The sequence below is a fragment of the Limulus polyphemus genome, unplaced genomic scaffold (assembly GCF_000517525.1).
Source record: "Limulus polyphemus unplaced genomic scaffold, Limulus_polyphemus-2.1.2 Scaffold1456, whole genome shotgun sequence".
In the NCBI taxonomy this organism is placed as follows: Eukaryota; Metazoa; Arthropoda; class Merostomata; order Xiphosura; family Limulidae; genus Limulus; species Limulus polyphemus.
Window position 1 is genome coordinate 103,420 of NW_013667066.1, and position 7,106 is coordinate 110,525.

The window sequence follows — 7,106 nt, forward strand, 5'->3', positions numbered from 1 at the left end:
ATAATAATACTTAAAAAATAAGAACAGGTTATAAGTAAAAGGTAAATGGAGTAAATATAATAACCTTGAATAGATAATGATCATCAGATTAACCCTTTCATTCTTATGTTCACTTCTTTTTATTTTTAATTTTGAATGAAAAGTACTAACTGATCTTTACAATAGTTCGAACATACACATTTCGTGTGACTGATGATGAAATATTGTATAGTAAAGTTCCATGTTATAAAACATACGAACAAAAACCAGCATTTTATTCAAAGGTTTTAAATTCATCCAGATGTATACATCATGTGCAAAAACAGATCAGCAAACCATGAAGTATCTATACAAACGTATCATAAAGAATATCAATGGTTGTAATTTTTAGTCCCCTGGTGGGTAACTTTACGAACATACAGCAAAAAATCCGGGGTGGACACAGCAGACAACCTATTTGATCTAATGGTAATTTTTAAGTTATTAATTCATATTTGCCTATATCACCTGTCCAAATAAAAATCGTTATATCTTAAGATAACGAGAGAGTAGAATAACAAATTGAAATGTCATATTATATAAAGACTCAAGTCATTTCTAATAAACAGGGCATTGTTGACTCCTAGATATATCAGTATGTTGTATATGGAGATTCTCTTATTGCCTTTATATTTCATAGGTTTCTCAATAAAGGCTTATTCAAGTTAACGTCTCCATAGGTTAGAAATGGTTTCGCATACTATTATTTTTTTGGTCATCTTTAAGGCAAACTGTGGAGCTTCGCCAGCCTAAATAATTTGTAGCTATTGCAGTTCATAATTCTTTATATATTTAAAATTGTTATCAAGTCTCGGGAGACTTGAGAACAAAGAAAAAATCTGTTGTCAAGAGAAATAATCTGTCTCTCTTTTTACTTTTTTGGGCTCAGCAAACTTGTATTAGTTTATACTCCTTTTGAAAGTAAAACAGAAAATATTACATCGTTGTTTGTCTAACTTTATGTTGGAAGATAAACAACAGTGTGAGGTAAAATCTGTACTGCTTTAATATGTAGTAAATTAAATTTTAAAATGGGCTCAGTAAATTATGTTTTGTTGTGCCTATTTTATCTTGTATTTTACTTACTCTAGGCAAAAAAGATAGCAAACTCATAATTCTAATTATATTCACTCGAAAACACAGAAAATACAAAGACTTCTGAGCATAATATAACAATAGAAAGTTTTCCTTTACATATGAATAAGCTGTGGTTTTTTGTTACAATATCTGACAGCCTTAGGCACGTTCTGCTATCGTTTGCCACTACACTATCGGGTATAATGTTATGTTTTGCTGTGTCATCAGCTTTGATTTGTTGATTTTTCATTATTAATATTTTAGCAGCTACAAAAGCTGTTTTTAAATTAGATATAGGAAGAAAAACACTTGATATGTAAACCTAAAAAATGTCTCATTTGAGCGAAAATGTGGACATTACTGTCTGATATTAATTTAATGTTTCTATGATGGCTTGGATTTACACAAACAAAAGAATCTTAACACAAAAATCACTAACGTTCCCGTCCCTTGGGAGGCCCGGCATGGCGAGGTGGTTAGGGCACTCAACTCGCAATCTGCGGGTCGCTGGTTCGAATCCCCGTTACACCAAACATGCTCGCCCTTTCAGCCGTGGGGGCGTTATAATGTGACGGTCAATCCCACTATTCGTTGGTAAAAAAGCAGCCCAAGAGTTGGCGGTGGGTGGTGGTGACCCCTTTAGTCTTACACTGCTAAATTAGGGACGGCTAGCGCAGATAGCCCTCGTGTAGCTTTGCGCGAAATTCATAACATACAAATCATAACAAACCCGTCCCTTGAAAGCCCTAGATATAATCTGTAACTTAGGTTTCATTATTCATATTACCTTTCCATGCATGGTTATATGGTATAAATGAACTTTTCAATACAAATGATTTAATATTTAATTACTATAACTATATAATGTCCTTATACAAAAACATGTTATATTAGAAAGAAGTTCACGGATTCATTTAATTTAATTATATATTTTTACATTTGTTTATTTTGGAGCAAAGCCAAATTGGAATAGCCGTTGTGTCCACTACGTGGAATCGAACCCCGGATTTTAGTATTGTAAGTCCATAAACTTATCTCACAAACAGATAAAGAGCTTATATTTAAGATAGTTAAGTTACAGCTAAGTATAAATATTCATTACATTCAAGATTGCTTAGATCTTCATCATCTTCAAGACTCTACAAATATTAATTATTGTTTGATATATGTTGTTAAATATGAATTAATATTTCATGTACTTTGTCAAACCTGATCATTGTCAACATATCTTATATCGATTTTATGTCGTGTCAATGATAATATTGGGAATAGTTGTTGAATGAGTTAAACACAAGGTGAAATGTTTTGCCTTTGAAATATTAAGTTTTCACGTTATTTTCTCCTTAATTACACGTGTAATTCTACGTCGAGACTGTCACATCCGGCTTGGTACCGAATATATTTTCCTTGGTAGGCGATATCACGTGGGAAACCCCGTTTAGGAAAATGATTAACGAAGTTTAATCAAAATAGATTAAACGATTAAGTTTCATAATCTCTTTAAGATTGGGGTGAACTATTAATAAAAGTTACGCATTCTGAAAAGTTCAAAAGGCAGTGATGAAAGAGATTAGAATGTAGGAATTGTTCCTATTCTATAGATAAGTTAGTTGGACTGGTTTTGAAATACGTGTGAAAAAAAAATACATTTATTAAATTGTTAAGTATTTTAATCATTTACCATTACAAACACCTAAGTTGTATTTTAATCATTTACCATTACAAACACCTAAGTTGTATTTTAATCATTTACCATTACAAACACCTAAGTTGTATTTTAATCATTTACCATTACAAACACCTAAATTGTATTTTAATCATTTACCATTACAAACACCTAAGTTGTATTTTAATCATTTACCATTACAAACACCTAAGTTGTATTTTAATCATTTACCATTACAAACACCTAAGTTGTATTTTAATCATTTACCATTACAAACACCTAAATTGTATTTTAATCATTTACCATTACAAACACCTAAATTGTTTATATGATCAAAAGAAACAATCCACCTAACACAGGATGGATAATTTGATACTTACTTTTCCTGTTAATTTGAACATCTGCTATTTCTCTTTCTCGATAACGAAACATTCTTGACAAGTTTGTTAAATTGTGTTGCTTCTATAAACATTCCTTAGGAGAAAATTAGTAAGTTTCGAAACATTTCCTCAACCTTTTCCTTAAAATATAATGATGGTCTTTTTGTGCATAAATCACTAATTAAATTATTCATGATAATCAGATTGAAAAAAAAACACAACAACAGATGAGTTACAATATCAGTAAACATATAGCCACTCTTGAGTGTGTTGAGATTAAATTCAGCATGACAAAGTGAACCGTACAAAACTCGTTATAAACTCCTATGACTAAAGTGTACGTAACGCTAAGTTTTTCCTATCTAATTTTCAATAAATCAAACTATGGATATTGTATAAATACTTTTTGACACGACACAATAATATTAAATTTAAGTGGTTCGTTTATTCCAAGTTCTTAACTAAATCACATGAAGAAAGAAGAATATTTCCTGATTTCCGTTAGGTGGTGCTCAGACGCAAGTGAAACTGGAATTACCTGTCATGTAGCAAAACCTTTAATCACTTCATAGGTGTGTTGTTGTTGTTGTTTTTCCAGTGGTTCCGTATATTAATCAATTCATCGGTAAGGATTCAAACATGTCTGACCTGGTCGTTTAGCCCATGTGTCGCATTATATGGCGTTCAGATTAGAAATACCAAACATTCTCTATAAACTTTAAACACTTCTTAAGTATAATATTAAACATAATAATAAGATATAACCCTTCTGTACTTCAGGTTTGTTTACCACCATATAAAATTGGTAGTTTGTACTCTTTCTGTTCGCTGTGTGAGGTTTAAGAATAGAGAAGAAGCTGTAATGGATGAAACTGTGAATTCTCTCAGCTTATGATTTCATGAGAATCAGCTTGCCAACTGAAAAAAAGAAGATGACAACGAGGAGTCTAAACAAAAACATGGTTATACTATCGTTGCAAAAGAAAGAAAACGGGCAGAATTATCTTAGGTTATTATTTTCATCCATTAGATCATGAAACAGAAACTCATTAAACAACGAAAACTAGAAAAAGGTTCTTTGTAGACGAAGCAGGTTGACTCACACGATTTTTTTTTCATCTCTAGTTATTACTCTGTGTCTAATATGTGTAATAATTATATTTCCAAATGGTATTGCAAAACATGAGGACTGTCCTTGTACTCTTTATCAGTATAACGATTGTTGAAACAAGGCGGATATAGAAATCCCATCACTAGGATTACCAAATATCCCAGTAAAACTGGGATCTTCAAAGTTTTTACCATTTTTTGTCCTAATCAGTAATTGTAAAAGTATTAGATTGTCCCTGTTTCTCAGTACCTCGATATAAATTTGATATACACAATTTATTTTGTCATTATACGTGGTTTCTTTGACTTTTACTTGGAGAATCACCTGACAAAGAGAAACCACACAGTATAGTGTTCCTTTCCTTTTTGCTATGTTTTCTTAACCTAACCTGTCATTGGGCAGCCGCAGAAATTATAATTTGAAGATCTACCTAGCCCTGTAAAAGAAAACAGTTTTGTTTAGTTTGTTGGGAAGTTCACGCAAAGCTACACGAGGGCTATCTGCTCTTTCCGTCCCTAATTTAGCAGTGATAGAATAGACAACACCACCCATCATCAATTCTTGGGTTACTCATTTACCAACGAATAATGGGATTAGCCGTCACATTATAACACTCCCACAGCTGATAGATCGAGCATGTTCCGTAATGAAGATTCGAACCCGTGACCCTCACATTGCGAGTCGAGCGTCTTAACCACCAGGACATACCGGACACCGTAAAAGAAAACATTTTCTTCTGGGTAGGCTCAAGGTGTTTTAGGTGCGTTTTTTATATTTATTGTTACTGTATTTTTCTAATCAGAGAAACTTCTAATAATTTTTTTTTTTTGAATTTAACTTTTCCCTATCGTTTACAATCGCGATGCAATAAATATCAGATTGTTTAGCAAATAGTAAAAAGTGTGTTACTATGATTTAAGCTGCTATAGTATCATTCCTTATGAAAAAACAATGCCCCAGTTTTTCACTTTGGAAATCTGGTAGCCCCACACATCACTAATTTACACCGTGAGAGTTGAATAACGTTTATAGTGAAAAGGTCTTAGAATTGATTTTTTTATTCAAGTGCTATATCTCACTATTTCTTCAAGAGCGTCACTGTGCAAACTGTGCAAAGTAATATTCACTTTTCGAGCTATATCTGATATATTCAGTTCTCCCCTCACCCCCCCCCCTTTAACTTTTAATGCAAATCCTACATTGATGCTTGGCAACCTGTCCCCCCTCCTCCCATAGTGTATATAGTTACTATGCAACAATAACACCAAAGTACGTAATATTCAAATAAACTTATAACATTGACAAATAAATAATTGAATTTCCTAAATACACAACAAAATTTACTTCTTCTGCTATACATATGAATAACAAGATAAACTGCATCCAATAAATGTGAGTGGAAAAAGTAACCTAATGTTTCCTTCTGTTGTATTCACTTGAGTAAATCGGGTTTAGTTTCAGTAACACATCCATTTTTTCACAGATATTAACTTTAAACTTTCGAAGTTGAAAAATAATGCGTTTTTAGTGCTTAGTAATATTTTCAAGATTGTAAAACTATTTGATCATTACAAATTGGAAGATTTAAAACTGGTTTAACTTATTTAAGTTTGACATGTTGAATTTACTCAAAAAAATAGTTTATTAACTTGCCGCTAGGGAAGCTATAAATAATAATAATGTATTTTTTATTTCTTTGTTTGTTTGTAGTTAAGAGCAAAGCAACATAGTGAACTATCCGTGCTGTTCCCATCACAGATATTGAAACCCGGTTTTTAGCATTTATTGCCTTTAGACTTACCATTGAGCCGCAGAGGGAGCTAATGTACTTTTATAATTACTATTTTAAGATTTTTAAAAATTTATTCTTTTAATAAATCGGTGATTAAAGGTTCCTCTCTTTAAATCTTATAGGATTAATTTTAGTTGCGTATACTAGTAGCACAGACAGTAGATGATATCGAATAAAATATTTTAAAAACTGTTCTGGAAATTATTGATACACGTAAAGATGATGACTTATTATTACCAACAGTTCTTCAACTTACGACTAGAATTTGTAGGAATAACATTTTTGTTAGTTGAAGAGTTATTTATCTTTAATATTTAATTAAAATACAATGAATATATTTCCATTTTCTCGTAGTTAATTTTGACGTGATATGCAACACATATTTGAATAGCTTTCTCTACTATATTTAGAGAGGTTTTATAACATCTTGCCATCTATTGACTAATTATCAATATTTAATATTTTATACATATAATCAATCTCTCAACATTTTTTTAGACTTTCTTTTTTATTTGCAAAATTTTTCTAATCTACTGGTTTAGTTATTCAATTATCCAGAAGGAGTGTTACATTCATAAACAAACACAAATTAATAACTTAACTCAATAATAAAACGATCTTTTTCGCATTGTTTCTGTAACTATTGATCGTAATAACATACTTACTTTCTTAGTGCCATCTATTGGTACGAAAAAGTATAGGAATCTACAAACACCTTTGTGCTCTTTCACAGAGATCTAGGCTTTTGGTTTTCTAATTTTGTATCTAGATTATTTTAACATTAGGGTTTTGTTCACCTTGCTGTGATATAGCTTGCAGTAGAAAACGTATTTACTCATATACGATAAAATAATCCGCACCATGATTAGCTGATCCTTATATTATCAGGCTTTGTCAGCCTATCTCGATGGATGATATGAAATATTGACGCAACTTTTAAAAATGGCACTAGTGTACAAAAAAGAAAAAGTACTATTGTATAAACATGTGGAAACAAGCTGACTTATATTTTCCTGAAGCAGCATCAAAATTATACACTTGTGGAAATTATTCTAACACAAC